This window comes from Giraffa tippelskirchi, chromosome 1 (genome assembly GCF_054371585.1).
Source record: "Giraffa tippelskirchi isolate mGirTip1 chromosome 1, T2T-mGirTip1v1.2.pri, whole genome shotgun sequence".
NCBI lineage: Eukaryota > Metazoa > Chordata > Mammalia > Artiodactyla > Giraffidae > Giraffa > Giraffa tippelskirchi.
In genome coordinates, this window is record NC_137275.1 from 92,369,808 (window position 1) to 92,392,670 (window position 22,863).

Sequence of the window (22,863 nt, forward strand, 5' to 3'; positions counted from 1 at the left end):
ACAGACAGGGTCAGGTTAGTGGAGTTGGTGGGGAGAGTAGAGAAAGAGGTAGTAGCTAGAGTGAGGTCCCAAGTGAAATGAGGAAACATCCTCTGATGGTGGGGTGATCTTTTCAAAGGATTAAACATGTCCCACTGAGAGTATTGTATGGTATCTGAAATGAGCACAGAGTTGCTTACCTCCTATTATGCGCCTTACTGGAACGTAGCATTTTTGACAAGTTGAAGTTTATTTCATCTGTACCCAGCATTTCAGATATACCTTTGTTCTTTAATTTTTATAACAGCTTTATTGGGATGCAATTCATAACTGTGAAATTCACCCTTTTGAAGAGTACAATTCTTTTAGTGTATTCACAGAGGTGTGCAACCATCACCTCTATCTAATTTTAGAACATTTACATCATCCCCCAAAGAAAGCCCCTACCCACTGATATTCACTACCCAATCTCCTCTGCCTCCAGCTACTGGCAACACTTGTCTATGATCTGTCTCTGTGGATTTTCCTCTTCTGCACATTTCATAGAAATGCAATCATGAAGTGTTGGATCTTTTCTAACCAGCTTCTTTTACTTAGTGTGTATAATGTTGTTAAGGTTCATCTATGTTTTAGCATGTATCACCACTTCATTATTTTTTTTTCACTTCATTATTTTTTATTGCCAAATAATATTTTATTATATGGGTATAGAGCATTGTGTTCATCCATTCAGGATGTTTGGATTGTTTCTGCTTTTTGGATGTTATGAATAATGCAGAATGAACATTTGTATACAAGGTTTCGTGTGAACTAGGGTTTTCATTTTTCTTGGATATATAACTAGGAGTGACACATTCATTCTTGAGTCTTTTCCAACAGTTGAGTATTTTGGGTGAAAGTGGGATCTCAGTTGAAAATCAGTTTCTGGTTGTGGATGCATATATGTCCTGTAATTGTTAAACATAGATTTTAATGATGATATTGGTTGGGCATTTAAAAGATATATATACATTAAATACCAAATCTGGGGTGTGTGGGTGTGTGTGTGCGTGCGTATCTTGAGCTATACTCTTGGGATATAAGGTGGTTCTATGAATTGTAAACCTCTGAAAAATAGTGTACATTTTACTTCTATCTACAAGTCAAATTTTAGTTTAAGTAGTAGGAGCACAGAGGAGTTTTAGGGCAGCAAAACTACTCTGATAGTTTAATGGTAGACACATGTCATCATACACGTGTCCAAGCACACAGAAGGTACACTAGCAGGAGTGAAACTTAACTGTGAACCGTGGGCTCTGGGTGAACCTAAAACTGCTCTAAAAAATAAAGTCTGTAAAAGATCCATTAAAATATAGCAGTTGTACATATTGCAAGAGAATCCTTCACCGTTTTGTTGGAATGTGATGCATTTTGCACTGCACGGCAGCCTGGGTTTCAGTGATACTGAGTTTGCCTGGGTACTGGCAGTTCCTCGCCTGCTCTGGAAAGCCCTCAGTGGCCTGGCCTCTGGCCTCTGCACTTCTCTGCTCCTGGGTTTCAATGCTCCATTGCCTTTCCATTCTCGACACCTGCGGGGCTGATTCCTGCCTCAGGGCTTTTGAACCAGCTGCTTCCACGACCTGAAATACTTGACTTCCATGCCCCACCCCCTTCCCATTATTATTAAGTCAACGCAAATATTGAGTTGGCCAAAAAGTTCATCTGGGTTTTCCTATTACATCGTACCCAAGAACTCAAATGAACTTTTTGGCCAATCCAGTAGTATCTGCCCATTTCCTAACCACTAATCCCTAAATCAGCCATGCCGGCCTCACTCTGATTCTAACTTCCCTCAGTGGCGTTTCTCAGTCTTCTTGTTTATCTGCCTGTGAGCATCATGAGGGATGGGACTCTGCCTGCCTCCCTTGCTCCATCTCTGAACAGTTCTGTCAGGTATTGTTAATGTTGGTGGAAAACACAAGTTGCTTTTCTCCTCCTGAAATGCTGGTACCTGTTAGACCCAGTGTCCTCCCGGGGACTCTTCCAGGGGGTGGGAGGGCAGTATCATAAAACTCATCATTTCACTCTCACTACAAGAAAACCAGCAAAACATAACAAAGCATGATTCTGCCTTAAGCTCTCACTTTCTCTTTTAGAGCTACCATCCTCGGCCCTTCCCGCTCTTCACAGAAAGGATCTCTAATGAGACTTAACAGTGTTGACCGCTGTGAGGATCATGGACTATGGTGGGATTTATTGTTGTTGTTGTTCAGTCGCTAAGTTGTGTCTGACTCTTTTGCAACCCCATGGACTGTAGCCCACTAGGCTCCTCTGTCCATGGGGCTCTCCAGGCAAAAATACTAGAGTGGATTGCCATTTCCTTTGCCAGGGTATCCTCATGACTCAGGGATCAAACCCATGTCTCCTTCATGGGCAGGCAGATTCTTTACCACTGAGCCACCAGGGAAGCCTGCAAACAGTAGGTTGGGTGCTTCCTGGTGCTAGATCATAAGTATGATTTGCATCTGCTGAATGTTGGATGCCTACCAGTTGTCCTGCAACTTCTCTGCTATCTTCTCTTTCCTAGTTAAGACATTTCAAAAATGCCTTAAGAAAAAAATGCCTTTACTTTGAGAATTTCTATTTTATCTTCAGGAGAGTCTTAGATTTCAAGCTATTTCAGGTGTGTGGATGTTTCCTCATGTGTTAGATTGTTGTCTTAAATGACAGCAAGAGAAATAGAGGTGATACCAAAACTTCCTAACCTCTTTGCGTGACTGCCCACGGACAGGGCACTCAGTCACTGCCTCAGCTGTGCTTTGAGAAAAATGAGTGGTCCTAAAAGTCTTCAAAGAAACATCAGTCAGCTGTGCAACTGTTTAACAACATTACTGAAATGATTGCTAGCAAGGTTACTCTGTTTCTGTAGTATTTAAACTAAGGTTAAAGAGATGTGCTAATTATACACATTCTTTGCCCACTGAGAAGAAGGAAGTTTTCATGCTTATGGTTGACATTGTGCAACTCAATCCACTGTCTGGAGTATTGGTAATTTGAATTTAATTCCTAGGATAGTTTTATTCTTGAAAATAAAAATAGCAGTTGCATCTTTAATACAGAAGGGTTTCTCTTTCTTCTCTTCAGCAATGGGCACCTTACGACTGGGGCTCAGTTTATTCTGATGATAGCCATTCTTTTTCATCATTACTCGTTAGCATAATGTTTGCCTAAAAAGTCTTCAGCCAAAGATGGACCCCAGGGCCATATAATCCCAAGTTAATTAAAAATACATTTTTATGAGCATTTAAGTTGTTGTTCAGCACAGCACTCTATAGGCTTATTTGTCTTCTGTAAAATTCAAAATAGTTCTAAGAATGTTGCTAGGATTAGAATGCCTATAAATGGGCCAATGCTAGGAATGACAACTATTTCTGAATATTTGACCACAGTAATATCTCTCCCTTTGTCTGATAGTGTCTGTCCCGTTGAAACTGGGTAAAGAAAAGAATTCATTTGTTCAGTAAATACTTACTGAACGGTTTCTGTGTGCCAGGCACTCATTTCAGTGTCGTGAATGCAGTGAACAAAGTAAAACCCCTGTTTTCATGGAGCATTTAAAAGCCCCGAACCTCCTCAGCAAACAAGTGGGAGAAAGGAGGTTCAGAGAACTGACTCACTCTCAGATGTCCCTGGGGAAAGCTCCTTTAAAATGGCAGACAAACACAGGATGCAAAGGATAGAGCTGGAACCTGATTTGGAAAATAGGATAAAGCCATCATATAATGCTTTAGTTTTAACCACTGCAAAATAGAGAAGCTTATTAAAGCAATAAACCAAAAAACCGGGTGCCAGGGTGATTTGACCTAGGCTTAGGAAAGAAGGATTACTTTTCAAATATACCATTTTAAGTTATTTTTTTTTCAGGTTTACAGATCCTGCCCCAATTCTGCCTTCACTGCCCCCTCCCAGCCTCGGTCTAATGCATTTTTCCAGAGTATCTCTATGTACAGTATGAATTCATATTTACCCCATTCGTAAAGTAGAAGATAGCAAACTATACTTCTGAGCAATGTATTTTTTTCTCCTTATATATGTAGGAGGGTTTAGCAAATCAGTACAAAGAGAGCATCCTCCTCCTTTTTTTTTCCCCCTCGGCACAGAGTAGTCCATTGTATGGATGTACCACAATTTAAATAGTGACCTATTGATGGAGATTTGGGTTGTAGCCAGTCCTTGCTCTTAAACAATGCTGCAATAAATAACTTTGTGTGTAGGTTATTCTGCATGTACACAATTATATGTGTATAAATTTGCCAAGTAGAATTGCAGATCATAAAGGATGTGTGTAATTTTGATAGCTATCTTGTCAAATTGCCTCCCAGAGAAGGTTTATCTTATTCTCACCCCCTGCTAGAAATTTGTGAGGCTAGCTGTTATTTGGGTCTGGATTTTTTTTTTTTGCCAGTCTGATAAGTTAAATGATTTCTCAGAGTTTCAGTTTAGGAATACTATTCCTTCAGAAATTTCAGTGGTATATTTTTTAAAAGAAAGTGCTCAGAAATGTAAACAAGGCTAGAATTCTGCTCTTTTTATTGTACAAAAAAGACACTAGAGGCCATCTTAGATCTTCTATTATGTAAGGTAAGTTTGTCCATATTGAAAATGCTACATTTTAAATAGTGAAAATAATACAAGGTAAAAGTGCTTCTTGGCTCATGATATACCTGGGTGACCTGCTATGAGTAAGACCTTTCTTATATAGTTTGGTCCTGTATGATAGTTAATTGAACTAGGATAGTGTACAAAAATGAGTTAATACAACAGGCCTGAGGCTGCCCTTCTTAGAAACAGTGCTTGCAAGATTAGCCCTTGACCGGTGGCGCATGGTAACTTAGATTGGAGGAGGGTTCCCACCATTTCCTGGTAAGAATGGCTCACTGTGCCTGAACTGTTTGTGCAAACAGTATTGGTTTCTATTGAATACCTGCTTGCGTTCCGGGAGTATATAATTTAGGTACGTGCCTAGCAGAAGTTTCCTATGTGGCCAGTCCCAATAAAAACCCCAGACACTGAGTCACTAATGAGCTTCTCTGGTAGACGGTATTTCACAGGTGTTGTCACAACTCCTTGGGGGAAATTAAACACCACCTGTGTGATTCTGCTGGGAAAAGGCCCTTGGAAGCTTGCTCCTGGTCTCCTCTAGACTTTACCCCACATACCTTTATCCTTAGCTGATTTTGCTTTGTATCCCTTTGCTGTAACAAATAGCCATGAGTACGACTGTATACTGGGGTCCTGTGAGTCCTCCTAGTGAATCATCAAACTGGGAGTCTTGGGGACCCTGCCCCAAACAGCTTGGAAAGACTAACATTCTCTGTCTGTATTGGTATTAGTGGTGAGTGACACAGATATTTTTAGCATGCAATTAACTGACTTTGGTATTGTGTCTTGACTTACAGTCTGTGTTCTATTGTAAAGTGTATAATGCTTTAGATTTCTGTGATTTAGCGTTTATATCTAACAAATGGAGGCAACAAGAAGGGTGCTGGGGAATGGAGAGTTTTATGTTTAGTAATGAGTCCACAACTGGTTATTTGGTCTTCCCAGTGCCTATACTTAGGCTTAAAAACTTACTGCTTTAACTTTCTATAATTTGGTTATTAGGTAAATGGATTTACTCAAATTCCTTTGGCTTCATAGCCACAGAATTTTAGCCAGACAGTCTCATTCCTAAATATACTCTGATTCTGAAGCTTAACTGCAAATCAGTAGTCCTGGAAGCATCACTTAGGGCAGCAGATCTTTGCCCAAATAGGACATAAAGCCCAAAGATGGAAATAAAGCTTATTTTTACTTTATTAGCATTGTATTATATTAACATGCTGTTTTTGTATTACATTAACATCCTGTTTAAAATTTTTCAGATGGAAAACTGATAAAAAGTGTTAAACATAAAGATTTATGTCTTTAAGCTGCTTTAAAAAAGAAAAGAAATTAGATAGCTTCTGAAAGCTGAAAAGGACAAAACAAAAGGCAACACAGTATCTGGTATGTGTGGATGTGTGTGGCTTTTTTAAAACCACTGTTGCCCTTTTAATATTTCATGCATAACAATGACTAGGAAGAAAGGTGGTTCCATAAAGTATTAGGGAACTAGTAATAACTAGTGGAGAAATGTCATGAAATGCAAACCCAGAGTGTTTTATTCTAGAGTTTTGGTTTCTACAGTGACAAAGGCACGGGTGCTAATTTATGTTTAAAGACAAAGCTCAGAGAGGTGACCTGCGGCTGCCAGTGACATTTACTTATATTCGTGGTGGTGTTTGAGGATGAACCTCTTCAATTCTAAAGCTACTTGTGTTGTGGTATCAATTCTTTCAGGTTAAAAAGACAAGTATGTGTAAAGATGTAATACTTTTTCTGACCTGGAATGTGGCCCACCAAATGAGTCAACCCTCTGGTTGCCTGAAAAAAAATTCCTTCTTGACTCCGAGTTCAGAATTAGTGACTCAGAGCTGTTTAGGAATGTGTTATATCAACTATGAATTCATGAGAGAATTTTTATGGGGATGGCAGGTAAGTTCCATGACAGCCTATAATTCCAGTTCACTTGTATGTGTTAGAATCCTGTAATTGCTTTCTCTGTTAAAGCTTTTCTTCAGAACTCAGTAGAAGAAATAAAGCAGGCTGTATGTCAGCTGCGAGGGATCTGTTGAATCTGTGGACAGACTTGAAAAGAATTGAAAGTGCCTCTCCCCCTTCCCCATGACATGAGAAAGAGCAGTGTCAAGGTTAAACATGAAATCAACAGTCAGTCCAATGCTGGGAGGAGTTTGCGCTGAGTAAATCTGTCCTGCGTCTGACTGTACCTGTGCCTGAGTCGCCTTCCTCCTGCCAAATACAAACAGGTTACCAGGCAACATGAGTGATTCAGACCCTCTAAACACTTCACCCCAGTGAAATATCCATAGGCCAGATTTCCAAGAAGTGTCCCTCTTGTAAGTCACTGGGGAGCTGGACAGACATTCACACAGGCACTGAAGGTACTAGATGACCCAGAGCTGAGAGCTGTGTTAGACAGTGGGGTCAGCTAATATCTGGAAGGACGTACCTCCTAGGGCAAACACAGACTGTTACCTGTTAATACATGGTAACTGTGGGAAAAAATATGGAGGAAGAAAAGGTGAAATCTCCCCAGAAGGACTCATGGGGAAACATATCCACTGCTCTTAGGGGGGAAAAAAAAGCCAGCACATTCCAAATTGTAAAAACAGATCAAGATCTCAGAAAATCTAGCAGCGTGGCTAAGATTGCCTAGAATAAAATCCCACCTCTCACCACTTGCTGGATTTCTGGGTTTCACTTCCTCATGCCTCACATGGAGGTGATAATGATACTTACTCCATAAGTGGTTGCGCATATGAACAAGCTAATATTGGGGAAGCTCCAATCACATTCTCCACCCTCCAGGCAACTCCCTAAGTAAGTGGTGGGGGTGTGGGGGGTGAGGGTGGGGAAAGGCAGAACTGTGTAGGAATGAAGGAATACCCAACGATAGGTGAGAATTTTTTAGGGATTTATCCTTTTAAAATGTTGAGAACTGCAATTATAGACACTGTAGCCTCATTTAAGAAACCTCTCCAAGGGTTTTCAGCATTTCTTACTTAGAAAATTATTTATATATCAAAAAACTACAGGGGTGGGGCTCTGTTAAAAAAAAAAAAAAAACTACTGCAGGATTAGGCAGGTGCAGGGGGATATAATCATGGAGATTGCTTGGGGGTTTCCAGGGTATCTGAAGCTATATGCATTTTTGCTTTATTTTTTTATACCTTATGTTTTATCCTCCCCTTTATGTAAGATACATTATAATTAAAAATGCAGGGAACTTCCCTGACATTCCAGTGGTTAAGATTCTGCCCTTCCAATGCAGGGGGCATGAGTTTGATCCCTAGTTGGGAAGCTAAGATCTCACATGGCTTTGCAGTGCAGCCAAAAAATTAAATAAAAATGAAAATGTAGTCACACAGGGACTTCCCTGGTGGTTCAGTGGCTAAGACTCCACGCTTCCAATGCAGGGGCCCGGGCTCCACCTCTGTTCAGAGAATTAGATCCCACATGCCACAACTAAGATATCGCATGCAGCAACTAAAGATCCCGCAAGCCATCACTAAACTACCCCACATGCTGCAGTGAAAATTCAAGAGCCTGCATGCCGCAACTAAGACCAGGAACAGCCAAATAAGTAAACAAATGTTTTTTTAAAGATATAGTCACACAAAGTAAAGCATTCTAAGTTGGGTGAAATTTTGGGGTCTTGTATCCCATATGGAAATTATAATTATGCAGACACGTTGTTGAGTCCATTAGAAAAAGAAAGGTGCCTATGGTACTGTGGAGAAGGGTGTGACAGGGCTGGAGTCTCTCAGTGTGTGAGATGACACATTCATTCACAGCCATTCTAGTGCCTCTGAATGCCAGGCACCTGGCTGGTGGCCAGTGATGTTGACACGCATCAGATGTGAACTGTCCTTGCACCTTCTAAGCCAGCGGAGGGGATCCCCTGTGTAGGCTGCAAACTACAAACCCATAGGCTGGACGAAAAAAAATGGGAGGAGCATTGGTAAAGCGAGAAAGTCCTGACATTAAATCCCAGTCTGATCTTTTAAGCGTTCTTGAATTTATTTTTTGAAAGGAAAGCAGAATGTTAGCAGATTGGATTGTGTTGCTGTACATTGGGCTACTGGCCCAGCAGTGGTTGGGTGATGGGAGAGAGCTGTGAAATTAGGAGTCATTCTTCTTCCTGAGTTTGCAGTCTGGTTCTGTCAGGTGGAGGAGTTTCCCAGGGAAGGATCCCGCTGTGAAGTCAAAAGGAAGAAGGAGATTAGAGGAGTGGCTCTCAGGGCTGGCTTAAGAGCTCATCCTCACAGTCCATGGTAGGACATTAGTATGTGTAAAGTGAAAGTGTTAGTCACTCAGTCGTGTCTGACTGCATGTGACCCCATGGACTGTAGCCTGCCAGGCTCCTCTGTCCATGGGATTCTCCAGACAAGGATATTGCAGTGTGTTGCCGTGCCCTTCTCCAGGGGATCTTCCTGACCCAGGGATCGAACCCGTGTCTCCTGCATTGCAAGCAGATTCTTTACCATCTGAGCCACCAGGGAAGCAACCAAGGTTAACTTTGAGATCTCTGTAAAAACTAAGAGAAAAACCCATTTAACTCTATAAAGTTTCTCACTTCCCCTAAAGCCACACTATACAGTGCTTCATTCACTGAATTTTTCATTGAAGGTGGCTTTATTTTATATGCAGTCTTATACTTTGAAAAATTTTCTGAGTGTAGAATGTTTACTTGGGGCAAATGCTTTGAAGTTTGACTTGTTTTAAAAAGAACTGAAGTAATTAAGTATTGAAGGATAGTTTATATACAATAATATTACATAAGTTACAAGTGTACAGTATAGTGATTCACAATTTTAAAGATTATACTCCATTTATAGTTATTATAAAATATTGACTTTATTTTTTCTGTTGTACAGTGTATCCTTGTAGCTTATTTTATAACTGATAGTTTGTTGTTGTTGTTCAATTGCTAAGTCATGTCCAACTGTTTGCACCTCCATGGACTGCAGCATGCCAGGTTCCTCTGTCCTCTGCTATCTCCCAGAGTGTACTCAAATTTACGTCTATTGAGTAGGTGATCCTACCTAATCATCTCATCCTCTGCGGCCCCCTTCTCCTTTTGCCTTCAATCTTTACCAGCATCAGGGTCTTTTCCAATGAGTTGGTTCAGGTGGCCAAACTACTGGAGCTTCAGCTTAAGCGACAGTCATTCCAATGAATATTCAGTCTTGATTTCCTTTAGGATTAATTCCCATTAGTTTAGATTTTCAGTCTTTCATCAGGAATCTTTATGTAATTTGATGGAAAATTGAATTAACCATTATTTATAAAAGCTTACTGAACATATATAACTTCTTTTCAAAAACAGAGGAAGCCATAAATGTTTCAAATAATTCAAATAAATTTTGGAGTTCACTTATTTTGTTTATTTGTTGCAAAAATGTTTGCAGTAGGAATTTGTTATCTTGATTGCTTAAGTTCTAACCAAATAAATTACCTCAGTTTATTGAGGGTGCAGATTTGAGCTTAGTAATTTTCACCTTAGCTAACACATTTCCTTGCTTTTCCTTATCTTCCAATGATTTATTTAATAAAAAGTTAAGGAAACATTGTTTACCTTTTTATTTCAAAGAAGCACACCAGCCTTGAGAGGTCTCTGTTTTCATTCTTTCAATGCACTGATCAGCTGGTGTGTAGCATGGATGCAGTCACACCTGAAATGCTGGAACTCTCCCTACGCTGATGACATGATTCCTTTTACCTAAAATGCCCTTCCCCCTAGCCCAGTAAATTCAAGGCCGGCTCAAATACTGGTCCAGCTTCCTTTAACACCATGGCGCCTGTAGAAAAGTTAATCATTCCTTCCTCTGTGCTTCTCTGTACTCCTACAACACTTGGTGTTTCCAATGTAATTAGATGAAGGAAATCTTTTTTTTCTTCCTCTTTACTTTTTTTTAATTTTATTTTTTTGCTTTAAAGTTTTTATTTTGAATGTTCTGGTATTTACAGGTGAACAAGGAAGGGACTCAGTCATATATATACATGTATCCATTCTCCCCCAAACCTCCATCCCAGCAAGACTGGCACATGACATTGAGTTCCATATGCTATACAATAGGTCCTTGTAGATGAAGGAAATATTTCTTAAAAGCTTACTATATGCTGTGCATCAGAGGCTTTTTTTTTTTGCCTCAAGGAGTTTATATCATGGGGGTCAGAACATGCTGCCCTAAAATATGGCATGCGTGCTCAGTTGTGTCCGACTCTTTGTGATCCCATGGACTGTAGCCCTCCGGGCTCCTCCGTCCATGGGATTCCCCAGGCAAGAATACTGGAGTGAGTAGCCATTTCCTTCTCCAGGGAATCTTCCCACCTCAGGTGGGTTCTTTACTGCTGAGCCACCAGGGAAGCCCTGGGGTCTTCTCTTGCCACTAGCTCTTTTGCCCTTGTCACTTCCACAGCTAGATATTTGCCAAATATCTAAATCTCATTTGAAAGCTTCATGATTATTAAATATAACGTTTAAGTAATTCTGTGGATTTTCTTACTGCTGAAATCTTTGCACTAAAGTCTTCTTTGACCTCCAGAACACCATTTATAAGAGGTTTAATAATTGTACAGGAATATATGGTCAAAAGGCAAAGTAAAAAATGATGAAATTATCAGACACAAAGCACCCCAGAGGTAAAAGTTGGTTTCTGTCTTAACAAGCTGTAGTTATAAATTGGCATTTGTGTTTCAGTGGGGACTTGAAGAAAGGGTACACTAGGTTTTGTAACCTCCCTGGATGGTGAGTACAGTATTTGACTATTCATTTCTGAGCCCAGGAATTGTAGCAGGAAAGATTTCTTGGCATGTATGTAAGCAGGAAGGTGGGAGTGAAAGAAGATTTGGGCTGCTGAAAAATTATATGGAAAGCGGATGTTGCATGTGAAGGGAACATTAAGCATTAAACATTAACAGAAATTAAGCAACTCTGTCTGGAACAGGATTTAGGGAAAGGGAAAAAAGTGAGTCTCAGAGTGGGCTTGAAAAGGAAGGCAGAAGCCAGATTATGAAGGTCCTTTTAAGCAGTGTTACCTGACGGAAGGACACACTAGCATCTAAGAAGCAGTCCAGAGAAAAAAGATAATTAGGGAAAGGTGATCTGACCAGATATTTGTTATTAAGGAAATAAAATTTATTTTGTTTACCTATAATGGCATTAGTTGTTGTTGTTGTTTTTAAAGATAGCCTCAAAAAGGCGTACTGAAATATTTACAAGTGAAATGATGTTTTGGATTGTTTCCAAAAAAAACTTAGGGTAGAGGATAGTTGAAATAGATTTCCCATGATGATCATGGTAACTGATGAGGTTTGCTATACTGTTCTCTCTGCTTTTAATACAAAATTTGGAAAATTTCTATTATAAGGTGTTTCTGTTTTTAAGTGAAAATAAGAAATGGGCTTTTGGCCAATAGAAGCCATTCAAGGGCTTTAAAGGAGCCAGTAAAGCAGAAAATGGACTGGGAACAAAACCAGAGAGGGAGGGCATGCTGTATTAAGTACCTGTTCACTCCTTTTCCCACAGTGACTGTCTGTGGGGCTCCAGTTTTTCCTTGTGCAAGATTATTCATGTCTTCTTAGTAACTTGTTCTTGATCGTCCACTTCCTTTTAATAGCAATACTTTCACTTTGTATCCAGCAGTCCAGAGTATTAGTAGTGCCCCATATACCTAGTAGTACCCAACTCAGCTTTCTTTTTATTTTTTATTTTTATTTATTTTTTGACTGTGCCACACAGCATGCAGAATCTTATTTCCCCAACTAGGGATAGAACCCGTGCCCACTGCAGTGGAAGTGCAGAGTCTTAACCACTGAACCACCAAAGAAGTCCCAGCTTTATTTTTTTATTATTATTAAAAAACATTTTTTAATGTATCTTTCTGGTAGATAAATTTAATCCATCAGAAATTTGTTGTGGCTATTGATATGTTTGGACTCATTCATGCCTTCTATAAGGAAAGGTGTTTGTGAGCTGAACTAAGCTAAAGCGATAAGAGTTAGGTAAGATAGATTCAGGATTAAAGTGGGTGGGACGTGGGCTGACTGTCTGGGGAGCAGAGGAGGGAATTTGAAGCTGAGAGGATCGCTAAGGTTTTATTTACCCTGTAAATAACCCTCCTGCATGCATGCTCCGTCCTGTCTGACTCTTTATGACCCCATGGACTGTAGCCCGCCAGGCTCCTCCGTCCATGAGAATTCCCAGGCAAGAATACTGGAATGGATTGCCATTTCCTTTTCCAGGGGAATCTTCCCAACCCAGAGATCAAACCCAGGGATAAGACCCACGTCCCCTGCATTGCAGGCGGATTACTTACCTCTAAGCCACAGGGAAGACCCCCCCATCCACAAATGAAATTCACTCATGTCCTTTAAAGATACTCCTCATCAGCCCATCATCCCTTTTGACATTCTTAAGATGTGCCTCTAAAATATAGAAACATATTAAGTGGAATGTCATTTTTACTCTTGTTCAGTGCAAGCCTTGGAAACGGGCTCTCAGTCTTCTAATATCTTCATTACTGCATATTATGCTACAGGAGATATTAGAAGAAAAAAAACAAAGACAAAACCAAAAAACCTTCAAAATCAGAATATGAAAAACTTCTAGACTGTTACTTTGTTTCAATTTTTTAAAAAATATTTTAGGGCTTCCCTGATAGCTCAATTGGTAAAGAATCTGCCTACAATGCGGGAGACCCCGGTTTGATTCCTGGGTTGGGAAGATCTGCTGGAGAAGGGATAGGCTACCCACTCCAGTATTCTTGGGCTTCTCTGGTAAAGAATCAGCTGGTTCAGCTGGTAAAGAATCTTCCTGCAATGCAGGAGATCTGGGTTCGATCCCTGGGTTGGGTAGACCCCCTGGAGAAGGGAAAGGCTCCCCACTTCAGTATTCTGGCCTGGAGAATTCCATGGACTATATAGTCCATGGGGCTGCAAAAATTCAGACATGACTGAGCGATTTTCACTTTCACTTTGATAGCATGTTTTTAAAAGACAATTTCAAATGAGTAATCTTTATGTAGAATCATCAATGAAAATTGCATTGAATGGAAATAAGATTAAATATGAAATTACATCTTTTAGTTTCCAGATGCTAATTGAGCATTGAGTTTATAGCATTTCCTGACTACTTTTTAGCATGAGGTTCGGGTTTAGAGGTGATGCTTTTAATCATCCTGTGTTTTTTCTAAACCTGCTTCACTCTGTAGAAAACAGTCTGACCATAGTTCATTCCCAAGGATAGACCAGTGCTAAACTGAATAGAGTGATTTTCTATTCATTACTGATCTGTGCAGCGTGGCATTTAAAAAAGACAACTTCTATATTTAAAAAAATTGTTTTCAGTTTTCATCTGTGTACCCTAGACATTTAAAGTTTCTAAGACATGTATATGTCTTCCCTCATTTCCCATTTTATGTTCATTATTTGAATTTTTTTTTTCACTTTTACTTCTATCTGATACACAGTTTTACTAAACTTCAAATGTATTTCAGGCTCTTCTCTAGTTTATAAAAGTTGTTTTTATTGCTCATTCGTCTTTTTAAGTGGCTTCTGGGTAGAAGGGGGGAGGGTAAGAGTTACTTAATCAAAAATCTCTTGAGGACAGGAACCAGCCTTCTGCTACCTTCCTGAGCACTTAGAGCCGAATTCCACACAGAACAGAAAGCCAGAAATAATTCTCTGTTCTGATTGGCCAGCCATTCATCTGCCTCATCTAAGCTTTCAGCAGTGCAGATAGCATTTACTATATATCTAACCCTCAAGTATTGCTTATCTTGAGATTGGTCACTGTTTTGTTAAATAGCTTTATAAGTTTTTTGATATCTGTAGTTTCTCTCTTCCTTATTTAAGATAAAATATAACTTCTGCATCAAAACTCAAGTTCTGAATCCTTATCAGCTATGTGACAGCTTCAACTTTTCTGTTCCCACATAATATTTTTGTTTTTAATCTTCCTGTGTTTACAATATCACATCTTTAACCTTTTCTTCTTAAAAGCCTCATGTGGGTTAAACCTTTCTTTAAAGAGTGTACTGGGGTGATCAGTTTTTTAAAAGTCCATTATGACCAAGTGAACTAGAATACTTTACACATATATACATTATTTTAATCTGTTAAAAATGGAAAAGAACTCAAAGGCAAAAATCTATACAATTGAGTATGTAGGGGAGCATCTTCAGTGGGATTCCTTTTTAGTTTCAAGAAGTTTTATTTATACAGGTTTCTAAAACCTCTTTACTGTGATTGAGTCTCAGCAAGTTGGAACATAGGTGTTCTTGATATTCATTTGACTTGATGGGGTACTGATTGTTTTTCCACATAGTGAGTGTTCATTTAAAAATTTAAAATTGAATATTGCTTCATAAGCCTGGTGATCATACTTTAAACATCCCTCTTATTTTATTTTTATTCATAGCACTTGAAATTTTTTTATTGTTGTTGTAGTACAACATTAGCAGAATTTAAACTCTGTGAAAGAAGTTACTTTTAAAAAACTGTTGTGTCCCAACAGCCCCTAATACAGAGTGTGTACTCACTAAATATTGTTGAATCAACAGTTATCTTTGCTAAGCAGTAAAATTAAAAATATGCTGCTTACTTATTTTTTCAACCCAAAAAGGTAAAAAGTGAAGTAAATGTTCCATATAATATCACCTTTCTAGTAAACTACGTAGTTTATTTATGCATAGCACAATTTTCCCCCACAGTAAAAGATTGTGCTATATATACCATTTTGTAACTTTCTTCACTTAACACTGTATTAGTATGATGGTATTTTATTGTATGGGCTTCCCTGGTGGCGCAGTGTTAAAGAACCCACCTGCCAATGCAGGAAATGTGGTTTGATCCCTGGTTTGGGAAGATCCCCTGGAGGAGGAAATGGCACCCTACTCTACTATTCTTGCCTGGGAGATCCCATGGACAGAGGAGCCTGGAGGGCTACAGTACATGGAGTTGCAAAGAATCAGATATGACTTAGCGACTGAACAGCAACAATTTTATTGTACAAGTAATATTTATAATATAACTAGTTCCATCTTGATGGATAATGTGATTTGAGTTGTATAGGTTCAGAATCACTCATCTGCAATTTCAAAATCTAAACTTCTAAAAATAAAAGGCGCTTCAGTCCCTCCTTCCCTCCTGCTCTTGATAACCCAAGTCAGTGTCAATATATCCCTGTGTCTCATTCAGATATATTAATGTTTGAATATCTGGTGTTTTCCAGATCTAGCAAGGTGATCATGGTGAGCCATGTGACCTAATATGTGTTGTATGTATGTGCTCAGTCACTCAGTCGTGTCCGACTCTCTGCAGCCCCATGGACTATAGCCCACCAGGCTCCTCTGTCCATGGGATTCTCCAGGCAAGAATACTGGAGTGGGTTGCCATTCCCTTCTTCAGTGGATCTTCTTGACCCAGGGGTCGAACCCGGGTCTCTTGCATTGCAGGTAGATTCTTTATGTCTGAGCCACCGGAGAAGCCCACAACGAAGCCAAACTCCACCAACTATCAGGACAAAGATTTTCTAAAGTGGTTAAATATACAGGCTTCCTAAAACATTTGTGGTGCACAAAAACTACCAATATTCACCTAGAAGGGCTTAGAGATTTGCTAAATGACTGGCTAGTTTTCTTTTATGAGAAAATGAATGACATCCATTATATGGAAATGTATAAAGCAGTCTTCACCCTTCTTGGGAATAAACCCTGCAGAAGATATCACACTTTAGTACAGTGAAGTCTCCATTTGAAAGTTGAACACTAAGTAAAGACTAATTTAATTGTGTGTTTACTTCAAGTTAGGCTTGTAACATCCAACTAGTTACTGGTTTACCAGGCTTTCTCTACAGCAGCAATACTGCAGACTTGTCCAAAATGCAAAATTCTAAACATATACTTTAAAAAAAAATTATATTTGGCTGCACCAGGTTTTAGTTGCAGCATTTAAATTATTAGTTGCAACATGTGGGATCTAGTTCCCTGACCAGGAATCAAACCCAGACCCCCTGCATTGGGAGCACAGTCTTAGCCACTTGACCACCAGGGAAGTCCCTAAACATATGCTTTTTATTGCAGTTAATTGAGGCTGAGTGAAGACATGAAATAAAGATTTCAGTGGATAAATATTTCTGTGGAAATAATAGCAACAACTATACATGGTTTCTAATACTTTTAGCTATTAGTATAAAATGACACGTTGGTAATGAAAATATTTCTAAATGTGGACTATACACAGATGTAGGAAGGGAAAAAAATCTCATACTCCTACCACTTGAACAACCATTCTTAATATTTTAGTGTGCTTGTGCTCTGACTTCTCTGTAGATGCATTTTTTGCATACTTGAAATTATACAAAACAAAATACCTTTTTAAAGAACAGAAGCACATTTTCTCTGTTAACTTTGTCAATACTCTTATAGTTAAATAACCATTAGCGTTTTCCTGATTATTTGTTGTTGTTGTTCAGTTGCTAAGTTGTGTCCAACTCTTTGCAACCCCATGGACTGAAGCACTCCAGGCTTCCTTCCTTCACTATCTCCTGGAGTTTTCTCAAATTCATGTCCATTGAGTCAGTGATGCTATCTAACCAACAATGATTAATATGGAAAATTAGAAAATACAATCCAAAATAAAGAAAAAAATTAAAATCACCCATAAATTCATTAAGCAGTATTAATATACGGTATATTTTCTTCAGACTTTTAAAAATATATGTGTAACATACATCATTACATTGCTGAAATCATATTGTATTTTCTTCATCATTAAAATCTTAAACATAATATTTATAAACTGAGAATACAGTTGTATCTATTAATAGATATATGGGTAAACACTTTTGTCACAGAAAATTTGGAGAAAGTAGGCAAGTACCAGAGGGAAAAAAAAATAATTGGTAAGTCCCACAACCAACATTAACACCTTACCTTCTTTAGGGTGTATTTATTAACTTGTTTTTTTTTTTTAATGTCATGCATTTAAATTTTTATGAAAATAAAAATATGATGCTGTTTTTTAAACAGAAAGTATAATATATTTCAGTCATGTCTGACTTTGCAGCCCCATGGACTGAGGAGCCTGCCAGGCTCCTCAGTCCGTGGGTTTTTCCAGGAAAGAATACTGAAGTGGGTTACCATTATCTTATCCAGGGGATCTTCCCGACCCAGGGATTGAACCCGGTCTCCTGCACTGCAGACAGACTTTTTACTGTCTGAGCCACCTGGGAAGCCCTAATGTATTTCTTGAATCCTTCAAAATGTCTGCTGTAGACATTTAGATTGCTTTAATGTTTAACCAAATATATTTTTGGATAATGTTTTTTTCTGTATTTAAAACTGTTCCCAAATAAATTCTCAGTAGTAGTTAATATGTCAAGAAGTGTAAACATTTTTAAAACTCACATGCTTAAAAAGACAGAGGTTTTCGTAAAAATTGTACAATTTATGATCCTTGTATTTTTTATGCTTCTTTCTGATTACAGCTTAAATTACATTTTAATAGGCTTTGTTTCAAGGTAACTTTCCAGTGTTCTTATCCATGGGTTACAATAGAGTAGAAGCTTGTGTGTTTAATCTGTCACTGAGACATTCTGTAGGAAGTTTTTGTTATTAGTAATTGGGAGACATTTAGTCACAGGAATTCTTTTCTTAGGATTTGTCAGAGGAGGTGTAGAAAGTAAGGAAATGAACTCTGGCTATGAGATGGAGCCTCAGAATTTTATCTTCTACTTCTGTTTCCTTTTCTGACCACTCTTCACTCACTGCATGGATGCTGCTGCTGCTAAGTTGCGTCAGTCGTGTCTGACTCTGTGCGACCCCATAGACGGCAGTCCACCAGGCTCCTCCATCCCTGGGATTCTCCAGGCAAGAATACTGGAGTGGGTTGCCATTTCCTACTCCAGTGCATGAAAGTGAAAAGTGAAAGTGAAGTCGCTCAGTCGTGTCCGACTTTTTGCGACCCCATGGGCTGCAGCCCACCAGGCTCCTCCGTCCATAGGGTTTCCCAGGCAAGAGTACTGGGATGGGGTGCCATTGCCTTCTCCGCACTGCATGGATAAACCAGCAGAAGTCATTCTCTGTTTCTTTTGTCTCTTTCCAAGTTCTTCTAGTGGCTTTTGAGGGTGTACTTCAGGGATTGGGTTCATCAAATCATCTTCCCTTACTGCAAAGATTGTGGAAATGAAAAGCTGATTTAATATGCAAAGAAAGAAAGATGAAAGCCGAGGCCCTACGTGAAAGCCTTGATTAAATAGATCATCATAATGTTACTTGTAGTGAATCTATCTATAAAGAATAATATAGCCAGATATAGATATAATATAGATCATATAAATACATGCTAAATGATATATTTTTGTTTATTTACATATGATAACCAACCATTTCTGCTAAATAGGATATCTGATTGTTTCATATGTTGACTCAGTTGTGGTTGTATTTACTATTGCTCGGGGCTTCCCAGGTGGCTCGGGCTGCCCTTGTGGCTCAGTTGGTAAAGAATCCGCCTGCAATGTGGGAGACCTGGGTTTGATCCCTGGGTTAGGAAGATTCCCTGGAGAAGCAGTATTCTGGCCTGGAGAATCCCATGGACTGTGTAGTCCATGGGGTCGCAAAGAGTCGGACACGATTGAGCAACTTTCACTCACTCACTCCCAGGTGGCTCAGATGGTAAAGAATCTGCCTGCAATGCAGGAGACCCAGGTTCAATCCCTAGGTTGGGAAGATCCCCTGGAGAAGAGCATGGCAACACCCTCCAGTATTCTTGCCTGGAGAATTCCATGGACAGAGGAGCCTGGCAGGCTACAGTCGGTGGGGTTGCAAAGAGTTGAACACGACTGAGCAACTAACACTTTCACTTTTCTTTCTTTACTATTGCTCAGATAGAAATGTTTCAGTAAAGGTAGTCCTCATACTTTCAAAGTTATGTTACTGTTTAACAGTGTCAACTCCCCCTTCACTCCGCATCCCTACCACACTTTTTTGGTTTTCTGTCCAACTCCTTGGAGCTCTCCTGGTTTTGATGAAAAGGACTGATGCTCACCTCCAGCGCCCCTCTGCACTCCCCAAGCTGTAAGTGTCCTTTCGTGGGACGTAGTCTGGGCCCCTAGAAGCCATTTGAGTCAGCTCTGATGTCTGTACTTTTCTATATTGTCTTTCTCTTTTCCTTGTAAAAACTCTGACTCATTTTCTTGTATCTTTCTTTCCAAACTCTTTTCTCTCTTTTTCTAATTATCTCCTGGAGGGACAGCTTGGGTATATTAGAACAAAATTTCTCATGTTATGGTATTTCTAAGAGAATACAAGATGAACTGTATATTGTTCCGGATTTTTGTTGAAGGGAAACGGGCAGTTGGCTAAGGGTTAAGGGTCACTACAAAACCAATGGTATGTAGGTAATCACTCAGATATGGTCCTTATCATACCAACAGCCACCTACGCTTTGTGGTAGAGGGTTCAAGCTCCATACAGGGAACATTTAGTAGAACAGGCAACAAAAGACACATTTGTTGATGAGACTTTGCAACTTTGTGAACCAGCACAGTTGGTCACAAAAGGAAACAAAACTCTTGAGGGAGCCTGCTGTCTGTTTTGAGAGAGAAGTGCCTCAAAACGTTTTGACAACAGCTGAAGATTCCTGGATCATTTGTTCTTGCTAAAGACATTGAGGTTTACCTCTGAACAGCCTCATTGTCCTTAGCAGACCATGTCTGTTGGCAGTTATTCTGAATATCCAAGTATTTACTAATATTTCCTAAAATAGTATTTAAATGCTATGATGTATAAACCAAATTTCTTTTTATTTTCTTCAAGTGAGTTTTTTTCATATGCAAACTTTCTGGTGAAAATTAAAGAAATAAACATTTTGTGACAGTCTCTTCTTTTCCTTAATTTATTAGGATAAGTAAAAATTCAATAGATAAGTATTTTAGAGATCTATTTCAAATCCCAATTTTAACATTCACTTGCATTCCTCAAACTTGTTAAAAGTGGCATTGTTAGATTCAGGATTTTCATCTTTTAAGTTACTCTTGCTGCCTTTTCTCCACGTGTGCCATTCCTTGTGTTCGAGTTATTTGCAGAAACCAAAGCCAAGGTTGGAAACATTGGTCAAATAAGTGCTTTTGAGCAAGAAATAATTTATTGAAATACACCATAGTAGTTTAAGTTCTGGAAGCCAAGTGTAGTGACCTTAATGGCTTTGGAGAAAGTATTACTTTTTATAGCCTCATACCATTTGAAAGCAGTGGCTTATTCGGCCAGTCATGCAAAAGAACCTTTTTGTGGTTGGCATAAGAGAATGAGAAATGGAGGCTTTATACAGACTTCTCTTGGCTCTTCCATGCCTGCTTTCCTCTCTTACTTTTTCCTTTCCTTATATGAAACTGTGCTCTGCCTTGAGGATGCCAGATGGGCTGTAGCACAGGACTTGAAGAGCTGTCTAGCCTTCCTGCTCTCTTTGCCCTCTACCAAAGCCTGAAGAACACCACACCTCAACTGCAGCAAGCAGATGGGACTAACCTGCTAAGGGTGCAGACTCTAGAACCTCCCTTTTCCTTCATTTTTCAGTGTTTTAATTCTTGCTAACAGGAAGTGTTCCCCTTCATCTCTGAGGTTGTTTTAAGCTATTTCTTGTTTTGTTGACACAGTGCACTAAGCAGAAATATAGTAACAAGGAACCCATTGTATTTTAAATGCATATTGAAATGTCTGATTCTAGACTTTAGACTTCTACAAGGAAATTGTGTTCAAGTGTACCTAGGTGCTGTTTCTACAGCAGCCCTGGGGATTGAGTAAGCTTCCTGTTCTTAGGCATTTGCCTCTGTTTACAACTATAAAATGTGCTAACCACAGCCCCAGGTTAAATGTTTGTCCTGAAGTCTTCCCTTTGCCTCCACCCTAGAGCAGGATTATTTAACTCCTTTCTATAGATTCTTGCTTAAAGATGACTTCACTCAAATGTCTGAGTGAAGACTTTCTTCTTCAGAAGAAAGTGCTAAGACTTCAAAAGAAAGTCCTAAGACTTTCTTCTAATGTACTCGTAAACATCAAGCAAAGTTCCAAGATGTCACTTTTTCTGAATACTCATTTAAATAGCCTGTTAGTATTATTTTATGCAAACTTTTTGAAATTGTATAAAACAGAAAGTTTGGTCACGACATGGTAAAGGGAGAAATCAATAAGTATATTTTAAAATAATCTGAAAGACATGTAGTAAAGCAGCTTTATTAAAGGAAAGAGTTATGAAATTATTTTGAAGAAACTGTTCTTTTTTTCCTTCTCACGGTTTTCCTAGAGTAAGAGACTACACTTCCAAATCTAGAAAGTTTGTTGTTGTTGCTGTTGACAAAGAAATATGCTGTTGACTTTGACTGTGATCTATTTATTTATTTAGAATGAGATCTCTAATATGGTTTAGAAAATGTATGGTTTAGAGAGGATAATGTTAAGCTGTTAGACCCAGCTTCTGCTTTGCTCTCAGACCAGCCACTGTTAGAAGAAAACATAAGTTCCACTATCTTTTGAAAATATTAAATGGAATGTGTTTTTTTTATGATTTTTAGAAACCTCTCACTTGAGTAGGCAATCTGTGCAGACTCCTACTACAGAGTAATAATCATTAAAACCTACGGGAATCAGTTTCTAGGTGTATAAATCTTTGGGGTATATACGGAAGCTGGAGATGAAGAAGCAGATAATTACCACTGTTGTTCAGCTGGGCTGTTAGAGTTAACCTTTCTGATACAGCCCTCAGGGTGTTTCTCCTAAACCAGTGCCTGCGACTTTTGTTTGACCATTAAACAGGGAGCAGGTGGTACCAGTTAGCGCGGAATAATTCTCGGACCAAACATCTCTTGGACAGGGTTGCTCGGAAATTAATAGACAGTTCAGGTTGTTAAAGGTACAAATGTCTGTTTAAATTATCAGGAAGGTCTTTTGCTTGCCTGCCGCAGTAGATATAAGCATTTTACCACAAATACCAGACTTCAACCCTCTTTACTTATTCTCCAGGGTCATGGGTTTATCACGCTGGCTGTAAATCCATAAAGAGGTGGGAAGTAGAAGTTTCCTGCCTTGTTCTTTCTTCTAAACCCTGCAAACACGCAGGCAAAGGAGGGAGAAACCACCTGGAAAGCCCACCCACCCTCACCCTCCAGAAATTCTCTAAACTCCTTGATGTATCAGGAATGGAGGTGGGGAAAGCGGCTTGGGGCAGACATCATCCAGTATTTGG

General features: G+C 39.2%; 1 protein-coding gene across 7 annotated transcripts in view; it reads left to right on the top strand.

The window, feature by feature from the left end:
- SGMS2 (sphingomyelin synthase 2) overlaps nucleotides 1-22,863 on the top strand; it is an 87,404-nt gene that overhangs the window by 36,308 nt on the left and 28,233 nt on the right. The window contains exon 3 of one of the 7 annotated variants that reach the window (XM_081553077.1): nucleotides 2,115-2,204. The exons of the other annotated variants lie outside the window; for them this stretch is intronic. The gene's annotated coding sequence lies outside the window, so the exon portion shown is untranslated. The remainder of the gene's footprint in view (nucleotides 1-2,114; nucleotides 2,205-22,863) is intronic. 7 annotated transcript variants of the gene reach the window in all.